The 17567-nt window shown below is 46.5% G+C and overlaps 1 long non-coding RNA gene and 1 pseudogene across 2 annotated transcripts; both read left to right on the forward strand.

Annotated features, from left to right (window-relative positions):
- Window positions 1–2360: 2360 nt before the first annotated feature.
- LOC308555070 lies at window positions 2361–5175 on the forward strand. The gene is made up of 4 exons (XR_013998471.1): window positions 2361–2540; window positions 3862–3925; window positions 4643–4765; window positions 4999–5175. It is a non-coding gene; the product is annotated as an uncharacterized lncRNA (long non-coding RNA).
- Window positions 5176–16241: 11066 nt separating this feature from the next.
- Window positions 16242–16683, forward strand: LOC308554488 (small ribosomal subunit protein eS24 pseudogene; annotated as a pseudogene). Its single transcript has one exon. The product of its transcript is annotated as a small ribosomal subunit protein eS24 pseudogene (transcript).
- The last annotated feature ends 884 nt before the right edge of the window (window positions 16684–17567 follow it).

Here is a 17567-nt window from a genome sequence, read left to right on the forward strand (position 1 = left end):
CCAAACCACATGACCAGCGATATGAAAGGTCAGGGGATCTAAACCGCATGACCAGTGATATGCTAGGGGAGGACAGGCTACCCTGGGGACAAAGTTCTTATTTTCCCAGTTTTTCCCAATACTAGGCACCGAGGGCTTTCCACCCTGGTGACCCTCTGTACCTAGTCCCTTGTCCTTGCTCTGCTCCCACCTAACTGCCTACCACATTAGGGTTATTTACTTAGTCTCTTTGGAGGGATTAGCAGTTGGAATTTTATTTCAGATAAATTATAACTGCCAGGCTTGGTATTTTTTATTTAAAAATACTGGGGGGCCCTAGCCGGTTTGGCTCAGTGGTTAGAGCATTGACCCGTGGACTGAAGGGTCCCAGGTTTGAATCCGGCCCAGGGCATGTACTTTGGTTGCAGGCTCGATCCTGGTCCTGGTCAAGGCTCATGTAGGAGGCAACCAATAGATGTGTCTCTCTCACATCAATGTCTCTCACTCTCTCTTCCTCCCTCTCGCTCTGAAAAGCAATGGAAAAATCCTCGGGTGAGGATTAAAAAATAATAAATAAATAAATAAATAAATAAATAAATAAATAAATAAAAATACTGTCTCTTTACTTAGTCCAAAGAGACTAAGTAAGTAATCCTAATGTGGTAGGCAGTTAGGTGGGAGCAGAGCAAGGACAAGGGACTAGATACAGAGGGTCACCAGGGTGGAAAGCCCTCGGTGCCTAGTATTAGGAAAAACTGGGAAAATAAGAACTTTGTCCCCAGGGTAGCCTGTCCTCCCCTAGCATATCACTGGTCATGCGGTTTAGATCCCCTGACCTTTCATATCGCTGGTCATGTGGTTTGGACCCTCCCCTGACCTTTCCTCCCCTGGCATGTTGCTAGTCATACAGGTTAGACCCCCTTAGAGGGGGAACTAACAAGAGGGCAGGAGAATAGCCATTAAGCATCAAGCCCCCAGGACAAGGAGGTTCTGACCCTTGTCCCCAGTTGTGTTTCAGCTCCAGGCCCTAGCCGGTTTGGCTCAGTGGTTAGAGGGTTGACCTGTGGACTGAAGGGTCCCAGGTTGGATTCCAGCCAAGGGCATGTACCTCAGTTGCAGGCTCAATCCCTGGCCCCAGTTGGTGTATGAGCTGGAGGCAGCCAATCGATGTCTGTCTTTCTTTCTCTTTCTCTTTTTCTCTCTCTCTCTCCCCCTCCCTTCCACTCTCTCTGAAAAGCAATGGAAAAAATATCCTCAGGTCAGGATTAAAAAAATAATAATAAAAATACTATGGGAGGGGGTGGGAGTCAAAAAATAAATAAAAATACTGGGGGAAAACTATTGAAAAGTAAAAGATCAATTAGTCAAAATCCCATCACTTAAAAATTATAAAATTATAAAATATGAAATGGCACTCCTCTAGACTGGAAGGACCCTTCAGCCCGGCACTGCAGAACACACCCCCCCCCCCCACACACACACACACAGAGCTACAGTGGGCGCCACTCACTGGAGGGGCTGCAGAGCACCATGCAGGCTGAAGGTCCAACAGAAACATTCATGTACGTATCACGTTGGCACAACTTCATAATATAGAACGAGAAAACCTAAATGCCCATCTATAGGATACTAGTTCAATTAATTGAAATAATCATGCATTAAAAGAGGAACTCTATATTCTCATGGCTGTCATGGCACATGTGTCAGGCAGGTTGCATTCTCAGCAAAGGTAGCTAGATGCAGAGATACAGGGATGGTGGGTAGTGGGTGGTGGGTGGTGGATAAGCAGGTGGTGGATGGTAAGGTTGAGTGTTATTTTGTATGTGTCAAGGACCCTGGCCCCTCTTGGCCCTCCACTGTAGGACCTGTCCCCAGGAGGCCTCAGGCCCCTTCCTGTTGGCCTTCCCCAGGATGCCCCTTGGTCATTACCCTCCCAGGTCCAAGTGTTACCTCCTCCAGAAAGTCTCCCAGGACTGAAGGCTTCTGCCTGTGAGCTCCCAGGAGAAGGGTCTTCTGCCAAAAATGTTGGCTCCAGGGATTATGAGTATGGGGTGGGGGCTGGACAGAAGGGCTGGACAGGAAGCTCTGTTTACACAAGCTCAGGGTCCACTTTAAATGGATCAAAATTATAGAGTCAATGGCCCCACTCCCCCCAACCCCCCACCTACAGCACGGCTTCTGCTGTCTGGGGCTTCACATACATTCCTTTTCTACCAGCCATGTGGCAAGCCTGCCCAGGCGTTAGTTTTCTCCTCTCTCTCACCCTCAGTTTTCCTTAGTTGTCTCACAAAAAGCTATATTTTAACTGCTTTTCCTTCAGCACAAGTGAAAGAGAAAATAAAATGAACCACAATAACCTCAGGAAAATGTCACATGGTTTCAGTGAAGCCACTGCTTTTCCAGTAATCCACCTGTGGGTTATTTTGCTTTCACTTGCGCTGAACAAAAGGCAGTTTCTCCCTGGGAGGAAGAGCAAGGGAGCAGTCTCAAGTTCATTTCTGGGTCTGGACCAGCCAGAGTCTGAAGGCACCTTGAGAAGAGAGGTTGGTCTCCTCCCCAAGGTGAGAGCAGGGTGACTGGCAGGGGCACCAGAGTAGGAGAGCTGCTCCACCCAGATGTGGGAGTCCAGCAGAGGGTTCGTTATCTGAGACAGGGCAGCAGGCTTGGCCTCAGACAATGGGGTCCTCAGCCAAGGGAGGCCTAGATAGAGCAGGGAAATGATTTGCATGCAGGAATCAGATCTTCCTTCTAGAAGGGGCAGCAGAGGACAAAGGATGAAAGCCAGGGTTAGCTGAGACATCCTGTCTTGGACTGTGTGACTTTGAATAGGCTGAGGTGTGGGGGGAGTTGGGCAGGGAATGTCAGTGGGTCAAGGACCCCAGCTGCTCTTTTCTCTGCACCTGGAACTTCCTGCAATGGTCCAGCCCCCCTACCTCACTGTCACCTGCCAGAGGACCACCCCCCTCCGGTCCTTCCCAGGCTTGTCCCATGGCAGGTTCTTAGGACCCATGGGTCCTGCTGGGAGCAGTGAGTTGGGGGAGGAGGGGTGTCAGGAATTCTGAGCAGACAAGTGAAATAGCCTGGTGGACAGGGAAGGTGGAGCAGGAGGCTGCTTGTGAGTGTCCTCATATGACCCAGAGAGCAGAGGAGAGGGGCCCAGGGGCTGAGCCTGGGTTTTCAAGGGATGGGGGATGCTGGGTTTTCAAGGTATAGAGGTTCACTGAAGAGGATGGGCAGGAGGTGGGGCAAATGGGAGAGACCTGGGCTGGTGGCCACAGGAGCTCCCTCAAAGAACAGTTTCCCAAAGTGGGTAAGGAGCCAGGAAGCCATGAGGGATGACCCTAGGGGAAGTGGTCACCGTCCATAGGCCCAAAGGGACCCTGGAGTCCAGCCAAAGTGGTATTCTGAAAGAGTGGAGGACAGGTGAGGAGGGTCAGGCTGGTCTACCTCTCAGCTCCAGCCATCTGCTGCCACCACCCCTCCAGGTTGGGCAGAACAAGGATGTGGGACAGGTGGAGAACAGCCTTTGTGAAGGTCCCCGGTCTTTTCAGCTCTGGAGGCAGCAAGAGGCCCTGTGGCAAGGGGCTGGGGAAGGTGGCCCTAGCAGGGCTGGGAAGCCCGGAGGCAATGGTGGGGAAGGTAGGTGAGCTGTTCCCCCAGGCCTACAGAGGAGGCTCCTGGGCCTGAGGCAGAGCCAGGCCCTGAGACCTCCACAGACCCCCCAGAGAATGGGCCTGAGCTCCTAGGCAATTAATGCTCAGGTCTCTTGTTGAGGTGATCCCCTCTAGGCAGGATCCCTGTGAGGTTGGGACCTGGGAGGTCCCAGAAGCCCTAGGGGAGTTGGAGTATGTGGAAAGATGAGTTGGGGTGTTCTCCCCACAGGTGTGAGCTCTGATACCTCGAGAAGATGGTGGAAGGAAACATTCCCAAGTTGACCGTCAGTCTGGTGAGTCAGGGTATACCCCCATGGAAATCAGCCAGGCCTGGCCATGCCCAGCCACCAGTTACCTGGACAGGAACAGAACTCTGGTCATTTTCTCCATTTATAGGATGCACCCAAAGACAAGTAAGATCCTATAGGGGGCCCACTGCTTCCCCCTGGGCTGTGACCCCAGGACACATGAGATGGGCATCTCAATCTACAGGCCAAGAGTTCTCAGAGGACCAACGGACCCCTCGGCCTCCATCCCCTGCTGGGGCTCACAGACCTGGCCATAGCCATGCTGGGGGAGTCAGAAAGACCTCATCCCCCAGAGCCCGAAGGGCCCTCTGCAGTGTGCCCAGCTTACCCTGTGAGCACTTCCACTGGCCAGTCCTGCTCCAGGTGCCTCCACATATCCACCTGCTTTCTCCCTCCAGCCCAGGGGGTGGAGAGTGTCATTCCCATGACCTATGAGGAGGCAGGGCCCAGAGAGGCCGAGGACCACCCTGAGGCCACCAGCTGCTCACTGCAGAGGGTGGAGCAGAGCCAGCATCTCTTTTGGAGCCCATTCTTTCCCCTGAACTCAGGGGGATGGGCCATCTTTAGTGTCTGTCTTTTCTCTGGTTCCTACCCACCCTGTCAGCCTGGGACCTGGAGCCCCATAGTGCCCTTATTATCTCTATCCTGTGGGGTAAGCCTGGGGTCACTGAGGTCACCCTGCCCCTTTCCTCCTCTATATAGGGAGCGTTTGGTGCATTTCTGAGGTTGGGGGCAACAGGGCCTATTGCACATATGCTGGCCCCAGGCATCATCGCAATAGGATTTGTCATGGTGACAGGATTCCTCATGATCTACAGTAATAAGGTGAGAGCAAGCCTGGGATTAGCATCTGGGGAGGCCTGGGGCTGGCTGGGGATGGGTTGGGGATGGGAGCTGCACATGAGTAAGAGGGAGGCCTGGGGATGGTTTGAGTGAGGCACAGTTCAGATCAGAGAAGGTAGTGGGGCCCTCCATTGGCCTGGGTCCGGCAGCGCCTCCCAACTAGCTGCCCATACCCTCCCAGCCCTGTCTGACATGCCCACCTTCTTCTCTTGCAGGTTGAGGCAAAGGAGAGGCGAGTATAAAGTGTTGACTGAAACCCTTTCCAATTCCCTGGCCAGGCGGGGAAGGCTCCACCTTCATGGGGAATATGTGAAGCAACATGCTATGCAGGATTTATATTTAGAGTATGAACAAAGTCAACTTTTGAGCAAAATAAAAATCAATTAAATACACATTTATTGAGTGCATACTGTGTGCCTGACTCTTCCAGAACCAGACTCTGAATCCCAGGATTCTGGGTCCTTTGATTGGTTGGTTGGGTGGTTGCCTCCTTTTGTATGAACCTGTGTAGTTGCCTGTACCAGTGGTTTTGTTTGTGCCAATCCTCAATGGAGGATATTTTTCCATTGCTTTTCAGAGAGGGTGGAAGGGAGGGAGAGGGAGAGAGAAGCATGGATGTGAGAGAGACACATCAACTGGTTGACTCCCACATGTGACCTGACTGGGATGGGGAACAAACCAGCAGCCCAGATGCATGCCTTTGACTGGGAATCGAACCCATGACCCTTTGGTGCACAAGCTGATGCTCTAACCATGGAAACATACTGGCCAGAGCCACCTGGTGACCTCTTTTCTGTCCATCACTGCCTCCATCATTTTCATGTCATAAGACAGTCCAATGGTACCTTCCCATACACACTGGCCTCAGGATAAAACCCAATACTCCAGATGCAGACACAGCTAATTCAGGGGTCTCTAGCTCTGCACGTGCCCGGTGGGGCAACCCCCAGTCCCAGGTCAGCAGCACTCTCCACTCGCTGTTCTGTCCCTCTTCCCAGATGGACTATATAGCAAGGGGTTCAGCCATGCCACTAGCATCCAGAGTAGTGCAAAAGCTTTACTGGGGGGAAAAGGGCTGGCTTAGGGCCCACCCTGACTGGAGGCTGTGGACCCGGGGAAGCTGGGGCGGCTGACTAGAAGCAGGTGTTTGTCCTATGCAATGTTTTGGGGAGCACATTGGGATTTGTCTGTTGATCCTGAGTTGGAAGCCGGGGGAAAATAAAGAAACTGTGGTCACTGGCAGAGTCCTGACTGACAAGGCCAGTTGCTGCAGAGACTGGTCTGGCTTCCTGGGACAGTGGTTGCAGGGGTTGGAGTCAGGGTTCTCTTCTCATATGATCTGGCCACTTCCCCTTCCCATAAGCAAGGTGCACCCCTTCCTGCTCCATCCCAGTCATAACAGTCAACACTGAACCAGCGTCTAGATGCCCAGAATCCCTTCCCCTGGCCTGCTGCTGTCCTCCCAGTGCCCAGGTCAGGCCCGAGCACATAGCAGGGGCTCACTAAAACTGGTGGGGTACACAAGGGTCCAAAATGCTGGAAACAGGGCTGCCAAGTCAACTCCAGACTTGGCCCAACAGCTGTGCTGTGTGGTTTTATAGAACACTTGATTATTGCACTCAAAGTCCAAGGCAAAAATATAAAAACCACCTCAGGTTGGGCCGGAGTCAGTCAAGGGAAGGGATACAATGTGGAGTCTGCAGCCAAGAGGAAACACAGGTCCCTGTCACAGGTAGGGGAGGAGAGAGGAGATGGAGATAGAGGCTGGGTTGAGGGCAGGAGGAGACTCAGGCCTGAGGGGGCTGAGTGTGCCTGGGGGACAGAGATGGAGCATCCAGGAGCCTCCATGGTCTGTGTCTCCTTGAACTCATCTTTCCATCATTAATTATTGCATCACTGATGCTACATCACAGCCCACATCCTTCTGGGGCCCTGAGGAAGCTGAGGGCCTACCAAAGCAATGACTGACCCTGGGCCTGAGGAATATCACCCCAAGATGGACACACTACTTAGGTGCCTGTGAGGCTGGCCCACCTGCCTGGGTCTTCTATGTGATGAGAGTCACAACACAGCTCCCTCATGGGCTGTTGGGAAGTTGTAATGAGATCCTAGATCTTCCTTAGCATAAAATAAAGAATTAGCAGAAATTGAACACTGTCTGGCCCCTTCCCTGTCTTCCCTCACCACTCTCCAGGAGGGCAGGGATTTGTGTCTGTTTTGTTTCCAAGGCAGTTGCTCCATAAATATTAGGAATGAATGAATGGATAGATGAATGAATGAGGTTAGATTAATTACCTATTGCTGCCGTAACAAATTAGCACACACTTAGTAGCTTAAGATAACACAAATTTATTATCTTGTAGTTCTGTGGCTGGGGGGAGGAACGCAGTTTGGTGTGGTGAAAAAGTTCTGGAAATAGACAGTGGTGATAGTTGAACAACTCAGTGAATGTAACTAGTGCCACTGAATCATACACTTAAATACGTTAAAATGGCAAGAAAGGCTCTCCTTCATTTTTCCTGTGTAGGTCTCAGGAGTTTAACAGATGAAAAGTAGATCCTGTAAACATTTCACAAGGAAGAGAAACATACAAAGTAAACTGTCAAGTAAAGGCAGTCTTTCTAACCCCCCCCCACCCCACCCCCACATACACAATTACAATCCTCATTTCTGGTGGACTGGACCTTGTCCCTCCAGATGTTTTCAGTGCAAGGACAATCCAAATAGGTGTATTAGTCCCCTGGGACTGCTGTAACAAATCACCACAACTGTGTGGCTTAAAACAACAAAATTTTATTCCTTCTCAGTTCTGCAGTTCTGAAGTCCAAAATCAAGGTGTCACTCCCCCAGAAGGCTCTAGGGGGGGATCCTTCCCTGCCTCTTCCAGCTTCTGGTGACTCCTGGAGTTCCTTAGCTTATAGATCACTCCAATCTCTGCTTCCATTATCACATGACCCATGTATCTGCATCCCCATCTCCCTTTTTTTCCTCTTATAAAGATACTAGTCATTGGATTTAGGGCCCACCTTCGATCCACGATGATTTCATCTTAAGATCCTTAACTAATCACACCTGCAAAGACCCTATTTCCAAATAAGATCATATTCAGAGCTACTGGGGGTGACAGGACTTGAATATATCCTCTTGGGGGACACATTTGTACATTTAAAAATATTTTTTTTAATTGATTTTTAGAGAGAGAAGAAGGGAGAGGGAGAGAGAAACATCGATGTGAAAGTGAAACCTGCCGGCCGGGCGTGGCTCAGCAGTTGAGCGTGGACCTGGGATCCAGGAGATTGGGGTTCGATTCCCGGTCAGGGCACATGCCCGGGTTGCGGGCTAGGCAGCTGATCAATGACTCTCTCATCATTGATGTTTCTATCTCTCTCTCTCCCCCTCCTTTCCTCTCTCTAAAATCAATAAAGATATGTTTAAAAAAAAAAAAAGGACAGTAAAACCTCGATCGATTAGCTGCCTCTTGCATGCCCCCTACCAGGGATTGAGACCGAAACTGGGCATGTGCCCTGATGGGGAATCCAACAGGCAACCTTTCCATGAATAGGATGATGCCAACCAACTGAACCACACCAGCCAGGACTCATTTGTACATTTTTTACACACAAGGGAGATCATGCTATAAATGTGTATATTGCTATAACAAAGTGTGGAAATACAGTATATGTCTTTCTTTCTAACCACAAACTATAATTTTAAAACTTTTTATTTTGAAATAATTTCAGATTTACAGAAAAGTTGCCTAAAAAAGTATAGAGATTTTCCATATATTGTTCACCCAGCTTTCCCTAATATTACCATCTTACATAACCATGGCAATTAACCACAGAAATGAGCTAAACTCCTAAAACCCCAAACTTACTCAAATTTCACCAGGTGTTCCACTAATGTCCTCCTCTAGTCCAGGATCTAATCTAAGATCTCAAATGCATTTATTTATTTATTTATTTATTTATTTTTAATATATATCTTTATTGATTTCAGAGAGAGGAAAGGAGAGGGAGAGAGAGAGATAGAAACATCAACAAGAGAGTCATTGATCGGCTGCAGCCCGCAACCCGGGCATGTGCCCTGACCGGGAATCGAACCTTGATCGCCTGGATCCTAGGTCAACGCTCAACCGCTGAGCCACACCCGGCCGGGCTTAAATGCATTTATTTATCATGTCTCCTTAGCTTTCTCCAGTCAGTGACAACCAACTAGAATATTTTATAGCCATTAGTAATTTAAAATATTATGTATGATCCAAATTTTCATCAGTCCTACTTTATTTAAAAAACATGAACCAGGGAACTGAGTGATGTATGGCTTCATCCGTTAGCTTGCACATCAACAGTAGCACGGCTTAAATTTCAAGCTATTTTAAAAAAAGATTTAAGCTATATTTATCTCTGGATTGAAACTGAATAATACTTTAGGAATGAGAACCATCTCATGTGGGCATGCCAGAGTTTAAGGCACGTTTGTAATTTGATTCTGACGGCACACCTACTGGAGTGCATTCCTTCTTCACCTATGTCAAGGTCATGACATTTAAACGCTTATACCCTCTGATTGAAAAACAGTCACACGGTGGAACTGGTAGCCACTAAATCCAACGGTTAACAACGTCAGGGGTTCTTGGGGACTCCAGAGAAGGAAATCAAAAGAGTTCACCACACACAAAATAATAGTTCTTAGGGAGGGGTTTACTATAGCTGGTGCGTAGGTGGGAGTTAGCCCGCAGGAAAAGGAAAAACGAGCTGCTCCCAGAACAAAGGCCGGGGAACAGTTTTAAAGAAGTTGAGGCCTAAAAGATGACATCTAAGTCTGTAGAGGGGGGACTCTGGCGCTTGCGCAGTGGAACTACATGTTTTTTCTTGGGTGGTATGTCTCATTAGCATGTTAAACATCCACCCAGGGGTGTGTTTTTTAGCATTTAAATGAGAGAGGGTCACCGAAAGGTCAGTCTTTCTTGTTAGCACGCATGGGTGAGCGAAGGGAACAAAACTTAAGCTCAGGAAGTAAGTCTTGCGGACGGCAGTGCCCTTCAGTCTAACCGCTAACCCGCCGCAAGAAGAAGGGAAGTCATTGGGGCAATTAATGGGTTCCTGGCTTCCTGCCAGCTGGGCCCGGGGAGTAGCCTGCCTCTCTCACAAAGAGGTCAGGGTCAGCATAAAATATAGCTCAGTGATCTTTACAAGTATTTAAACAGTTACTTTAGTGTGAAAGAGGTTATGAGAATATGCAGGAAATGAACGTCTAGAATCAGGGAACAAAAGATATTTCAGTTTCACTCGGTATTTAAAGTGAAATGATGTAAAATAGATGAAATTATGGGTGTACAAACAATTTTTGAGGGGGCAACTCTAATATATCTGTCACTTTCTCGATCTTCCATTTCTTTTTAAATTGAGATTTAATTCACATGCCATAAAATTTACCATCTTAGAGTGTACAATTCTGGGGCTCTTAGTATATTTACAAGGTTGTACAACCATCGCCATTGTCTAATTCCAGAACATTTTCATCACTCCAAACAGAAACCCTATACTAGTCACCCCCCACGCCCCCCAAACTTCCTGGCCCCTGGCAACCACTAACCTACTTTCTGTCTATGGATTTGACTAATCTATACATTTCAAGTAAATGAGCTAATTAAATGTGGCCTTTTTCTATGTCTGGCTTTTTTCACTCCTCATTTTCTGAACTTAGGTTCACTCACTCTGTAGAGTGTATCTGTACTTCATTCCTTATTACGGCTGAATAATACTGCATTGTAGGGATAGACCACATTTGTTTATCATTTGATGGACATTTGAGTTACTTTATATTTGTTATAAATTATTCAAAAGGCCTTATGGCTAAAATCCTTGTCACCTCAGGATAGGCCAAAAAATGAAATTGCAATAAAGCAAGGAAGTCAGAGGGATAAACAGGGGGTCTAATTATTCAGAAACTGGGCCAGGAGTGGGAGGGGCAGGCGAGGACAGGCAAACAAAACAATGTTTCACCCTCGTGCCAGTTTCCTCTGTGTGTCTCCTGGTGAAGGTGGAGAGCAGGTCTTGGTTTCACCCTGAGTTCCCTCCCGACGAGCCTTTGCGGCGGACGCTGCCCCGAGGCTCCCGGCAGCCGGGAGGGGGCGCGCTCGGACCCCCCGCGGTCCTGGCCGCTCAATGCGCGCTCGTGAGCGCCGCCGGGAGCGCGGCCGCGGCCCTGCCGGCCCAGCCTGTCCTGCCCGGTGCGCCCAGGGCGCTCACCCAGGCCGTGTAAGGACCGCACACCGGCTCGAAGGTGCCTCTGCAGTGGGGGGTGTGGGCGGGCGGTTGAGCGGCGGATGGCCCACTACCGGCAGAATGTGAGCGAGATCCTTACTCCACCCCAACTTCCAATATAAATTGCAGCCCCCTCATTCGATCCCCTTTCCCTGTTTACTTTCTTTTCTTTCAGAACACTTACTTTTCATAAAATTAACTTTCTTGTAGTATAGTTGACGCGGAATAAAATTTCCCTGTTTGAGGTGTACACTTGGGTGTGTTTTGCCATATGTAACCACCACCCCAATCGAGATTAAGAAACGTTTCCATCATTCAAAAAGTTCCCTCAGATAGTAATTACCTTTAAACAAACTATATAATTTAATTGCTTATTATATCTATTGTCTCCACCACGGCCCTGAGAATATAGGCTCTTTGAAAGCAGAATCTTTGTTTTGTTCACTGAAATTCCCAAGGTCAGAGTGTTGAGGAAATATTGGACACACACTTGTTAAATAAATTCCAAAACATGAGACAATCAAATGGAAAAGGAAATATTATCAAACCACTAGGAAATAGTAAGGCAAATATTATGGGTTAAACACCTAAAAACAAACAAACAATGAAGTCCTGACCCCCAGTGCCTGTGAATGTAACCTTATTTGGAAATGATCTTTGCAGATGGTTAAGTTACAATGATGTCATTAGGGTGGACCCTAATCCAATATGACAGATGTCCTAATAAAAAGGGAAAATTTAGATACACACACAGGGAGAATACCACGTGAAGGTAGAAGCAGAGATGCCTACATAAGCTAAGGGTAGAGGCATGCAGCGGATTCTCCCTCACAGCCCTCAGAAGGAACCAACCCTGTGGACACCTTGATCTCAGACTTCTGGCCTCCAGCACAGCAACACAATACATTTCCACTGTTTAAGTCCCTGTTTGTGGTTCTTTGTTTGGCATATCTGAAAAACTAATACAGAAAATAATCAAATATTTATCCAAGTCAGTATGGGAAGAATTTGTTAAGGATAATTTTTAAAAAAAGAAACTCAAACTGGAAAAGACCACTAGATTCAACTCCAGAAACACATTGCGGACCCTGAAAAAGAAAATACCTACTAAGAAGGGCTTCTGGTGGCTAACTGGACTCAAATCAAAAAAACAGTGCCTAGCAGCCATTTCTCCTCAATGGCCTCTCAGGCAAACTGCTCTTCAGGGAGAAAGCTGCGGTGAACTACCAGCCTCTGCACTGAACTGCTTACCTGTACTTTTTTTCCATCTGAGCCAGCCCTTACATAGGAGTTCCTGAGATCCCACTTCAACCAATAGGGCTGAGGCTTTCCTCCTAGATTGGAGGTGCCCAGCTATATTTCCATTAGCTTCTTCACAGATCAATTAGAGTGGCTCCATTTGACCAATCAGAACAGTGCCTTTTGGACCAGTCAAAGGTCAAGGATTTGGAGTCCTCATTTGCATAAAGGTGGACCAATCAGGGACCAGGGACGGGGACTTCTGTCTAAATAAATCAGCTCCCTCTGACTCCATGAGCATACTTTTCTTTCCACTGGTGATTGCTTTTTCCTGGGTGGAGCTGACTAGGAGCGGAAACACTGGATCTGGAGAGGGGCCTGGGCCATGGGCCACTTTGCACCAGGGCCTCCAAACAGCTGTGCTATTTTTATGGTTGTGCTATGTTACACTGAATAACAAGAGCTGTTTGCGCTGAATAAAGATTTCTTCTTTGAAGCACCTGTTGAGTGTTGAATTAACACCAACAACTTTCAGTTGACAACATACACCTATTTCCCTAGCCCTCTACAAGTGCAAATGTTATTTCTGTCATATGTGGAATGGTAGGATTGATCTGAGTTCAATTAAAAATATTTCTTGCCCAGCCGGGCATGGCTCAGCGGTTGAGCGTCGGCCTAGGATCCAAGCAATCGGGGTTCAATTCCCGGTCAGGGCACCGATCTGCAGTCGGGGGCATGCAGGAGGCAGCCGATCAATGACTCTCTCATCATTGATGTTTCTCTCTCTCTCCCTTCCTCTCTCTGAAGTCAATAAAGATACATTTTTTTAAAAATTTATTTCTTAAATCTGTAAGAAAATGATTAACAACCCAGTAGAAAAATGACAGCAGTTCTTAAAGTGTGGCCTGGTGACACCTGGGGGCTCCCAAACCCCTTTCAGGAAATCCGTGATTATTTTCATAGTAATGTTGAGAAAACAAGTTTGCTTTTTGCACTGTGTGGACTTTGTACTGATCATGCAAAAGCAATGCTGAGTCTTAGTATGAATCAAGGTAGAGACAGCAAATTCACTAGTTGTCACTGTGCACATCACCACCACATGTTGGCAGGGGGAAAAACAACTTTTTTAAAAATATATATCTTTATTGATTTCAAAGAGAGAGGAAAGGAGAGGGAGAGAGAGTTGAAACATCGATGATGAGAGAGTTGTCATTGATCAGCTGCCTCCTCCCAACTGGGGATCAAGCCAGCAACCCGGGCACGTGCCCTGACCAGGAATCAAACTGCGATCACCTGGATCTTAGGTTGATGCTCAACAGCTGAGCCACACCCAGCTGGGCAAGAACAACTCTTTCACTTAAGACAGTCCTCAATGAGCACTAAAAAATTATTATTTTATTAAATATTTGTCCTTAGGCACACATCTTTTTAATATTTTGTTAGTTGAAATGGGAGGTGAGAAGTGTACATAAAGCACTTCAATTGCATACCATTGTTTTCTTGAGGAAAAGGATATGTGTAATTATTTGAGTTGCAAGGTGAACTAGCTGCTTTTACTCATGGAATACTAATTTTACTAGGAAAAAAATGACCCATAGGCAAGCTGTGGTTATTCAGACTTTGGTGACTGGCAAACATTTTCTTAAAAAAGAACAGTGTCTGGCCCTAGCCAGTTTGGCTCAGTGGTTAGAGCGTCAGCCTGGGGACTGAAGGGTGCCGGGTTAGATTCTGGCCATGGATGGGCACATACCTCGGTTGCAGGAGACAACCAATCACACCGATGTTTCTCTCTCTCCACCCCCCCTTCCACTTTTTCTGAAAAGCAATGGAAAAAATATCCTCAGGTGAGGAATAAAAAAAATGAATGGTGTCTGTTACTTTAAGGAATACAATTGGCAATATTTGTTGCCAATGATAAAATTCTACCTAACCTTCTAGCAAAAAGTTTAATTTTGTTTGGAACACTTGTGTCTGCCACCTTTAGCTTCACAGCTTCCCAATATTGTAAGACTTTTGTGATGAGATTGGAGGCAATGTTAATGAATGTTATATTTTTTATATTGTATATTAAGATGGGTCAACATTTGCAAGATCTGCATAAGACTTTTAAAAAATTATTTATTTATTTATTTATTTATTTATTTATAGGAAGGGAGAGAGAAACATCAATCTATTGTTCCACTTATTTATACATTCATTGGTTGATTCTTGTATGTGCCCTGACGGGGGATTGAACCCACAACCTTAGTGTATTGGGAGGATGCTTAACCAACTGATGCTTAAGCACCCCAGTCAGGGCTGAACCAATATTTTCTAAAAGACCACCCATGATGTTACAAAAGTACATGTGGGTAAAAGATCCTTTCAAAGTGAAAAATAGACAAATGGATTGTAATGTAATATAATACAAAAAGGGCACTGATGTCATTTCAGATTTCACATTGCAGCTAAACTTCAAAAAACTGTTAGGCCCAGCTGAAGTGGCTCAGTTGTGGGTTGGATCCCTGGTCAGGGCACATACAGAGGGCAACCAATCGATCTCTTTCTTCCTCTTTCTAAACACATTCTTGGGTGAGGATTAATAAAAGAGTAAAAAAGGAAACTGTTAGAGAGCCGTGGCTGGTGTGGCTTCATTGGCTGGAGCATTGTCCCATACACCAGAAGTGGGAGGTTCAGTTCCCCGTCAGGACACATACCCAGGTTGCAGGTTGGATCCCAGTCAGGATGAATACGTGAGGCAACTGATCGATGTTTCTCTCTCACATCTGTTTCTCTCTCACACGCTCCCTTTCCCTCCCTCGCGCCCTAAAATAATAATAATAATAAAAATTTTAATTTTGTGCCAACAAAAGATTTGAAAAAAAGAAACTGTTGGATAGGAGAAGGGTCTCAAGGTCTGCACCCTTCTTACTAAATGTTACACTTGTTAAATGTTCAAACCTATCAGATGCAGCTGTAAATAGGATAAGCCTGACAGGAACTAAAGGGGATAAATGTAGCCAACTGCAAAGAAGAAATCAACATGTAATTGACCAGATATTGTATATAAGCAATAACTAAGCCTCCCTTCAGGGAGACTGATCTTTGGATGTGAATCCTGTCTCCTTTACTTGCTGCAAGTAAATAAAACTACCTTGTGTCAACCATGTTTCTTTCTTGACTAGAACACCCCAAGTGGTGAACCCCTTGAGTTGAGTAACAAAACTATCAGTGGTTAAGTGTTGGTGTAGTATCAAAGATGACTATCCACAATTATCTCCACAATTATCTGCACAGGATATGAAAACACTTCTTCCTTTTCCAATTACTTATCTGTGTGAGGCTGTATTTTCTTTTTCTTTTTTTAATATATCTTTATTGATTTCAGAGAGAGGAAGGGAGAGAGAGAGAGAGAGGGATAGGGAGAGAGACAGAGATAGAAAGAAACATCAATAATGAGAGAGTCATTGATCGGCTGCCTCCTGCACGCCCCTGACTGGGGATCAAGCCCACAGCCTGGGCATGTACCCTGACCAGGAATCAAACAGCCATCTCCTGGATCCTAGGTCAAGGCTCAACCGCTGAGTCACGCCCACCTGGGCTGTATTTTCTTCTTTTACTTAAACCAACACATATTTCAGTGGAGTGAAGACAAAGGCAGATATGAGAATCCAGCTGGCTTAAACCAGATATTGAAGAGATTTTCAAAAATGTAGAACACTGCCCACATAACCAAAAGCTTTTTGAGCTGCTCAATAATTTACAGAGTATAAAGGGGTTCTGAGGCCAAAAAGTTTGAGAACCAGTGGACTAAGGAATATAAATGTTAAAACTAAAGACCCACATGATAATACTCTGTGAATTCTCACAATAACTCCAAGAAGTGGGAGCTATTATTGTCCCATTTACCAGATGAAAAAACTGAGGCACAGCTCTTTTCCTCCCTGGCTGCGTGAAGATTGGCCATCATCATGAATAACACAGTAACTATCTAGACCAGGAAGTTCATGACCAACAGAATACTTCAGCAGAAACAAGTGGTTATTGACATCCTTCACCCTGGAAAGGCAACAGTAGCTAAGACAGAAATTCAGGAAAAACTAGCCAAAATGTATAAGACCACACCAGATGTCATCTTTGCGTTTGGATTCAGAATTCATTTTGGTGATGGCAAGACAACTGGCTTTGGCATGATTTATAATTCCTTGGATTATGCAAAGAAAAGTGAACCCAAACATAGACTTGCAATAATACATGGCCTATATGAAAAGACCTCGAGAAAACAGAAAGGTACACAAAAACAGAATAAAGAAAGTCAGGGTAACGACAAAGGCCAATGTTGGTGCTGCAGAAAGAAGGAGTAAAGATTCTTCAGTGGCTTTATCTGTGGTGATTGTGCAGATTTTCTCATGAGAGGATTAATAAACTAGGAACTTAAAAAACTGAGGCACAGCGAGGGGAAGTAATTGCTCAAGTCATGCAGCTAGCAAATGCCTGAGCTGGGATTTGAACCTAGGCATCTGACCCCAAGCTTATGTACTTCCTTTGGCAACATGTTTAAAAAAGCCTTTAGCCCTGCCCGGTGTTGGCTCAGTGGTTGAGTGTCAACCTATGGACCAGGCAGTCAGGACACATGCCGGGGTTTTGGGCTGGATGGGGGGGGGGTGCAGGAGGCAGCCCATCCATGATTCTCTCTCATCATTGATGTTTCTATCTCTATCTCCCTCTCCCTTCCTCTCCCTGAAATATATATACACATATATATGTATGTATATATATATTAAAAGTCTTTAAAATAGTAACCTTCTTTGACCTCTTTTAGGAATTTAAAGAAAGGGAATAATCAGAGATGTCAGAAATTTACATACAAGAATGCGTATAAGGTAATAAAATTAGAAACAACCAGTAGTCAATGGATGATTAGTAATGACAAATAAATCCATAAAGGCCTCTGAACGACACTGGAGAATGTTAACGGAATGGCCATGGCCCCAGGAGAAAGGTCTTTGGGACAGTGGAAGCCTTGGAAGCTGTACCTGGGGTGGGAGGAGTAATCTGCAGGGGCAGGGCCGAGAGGAGGCAGGGAGCCTCGCTGGCAGAGCCTGCAGGCCTGTTGACATTTGGACTTGAGGAGGAGAAAGATGCGGGTTGGCGTGCGGAAGGACGTGGGAGAGCGGGAGAGCTGGAGGATGCGGAGGGCAACGGGGGAAATGCCGGAGGCCCAGGCGGCGGGCCACGAGGAGCTGGACGGGTACCGGCCGGGAGCCAGGGGGCGCTCCCAGCAGCAACTTCAGAGC

Source organism: Miniopterus schreibersii (assembly GCF_964146895.1).
Source record: "Miniopterus schreibersii genome assembly, chromosome: 3".
NCBI lineage: Eukaryota > Metazoa > Chordata > Mammalia > Chiroptera > Miniopteridae > Miniopterus > Miniopterus schreibersii.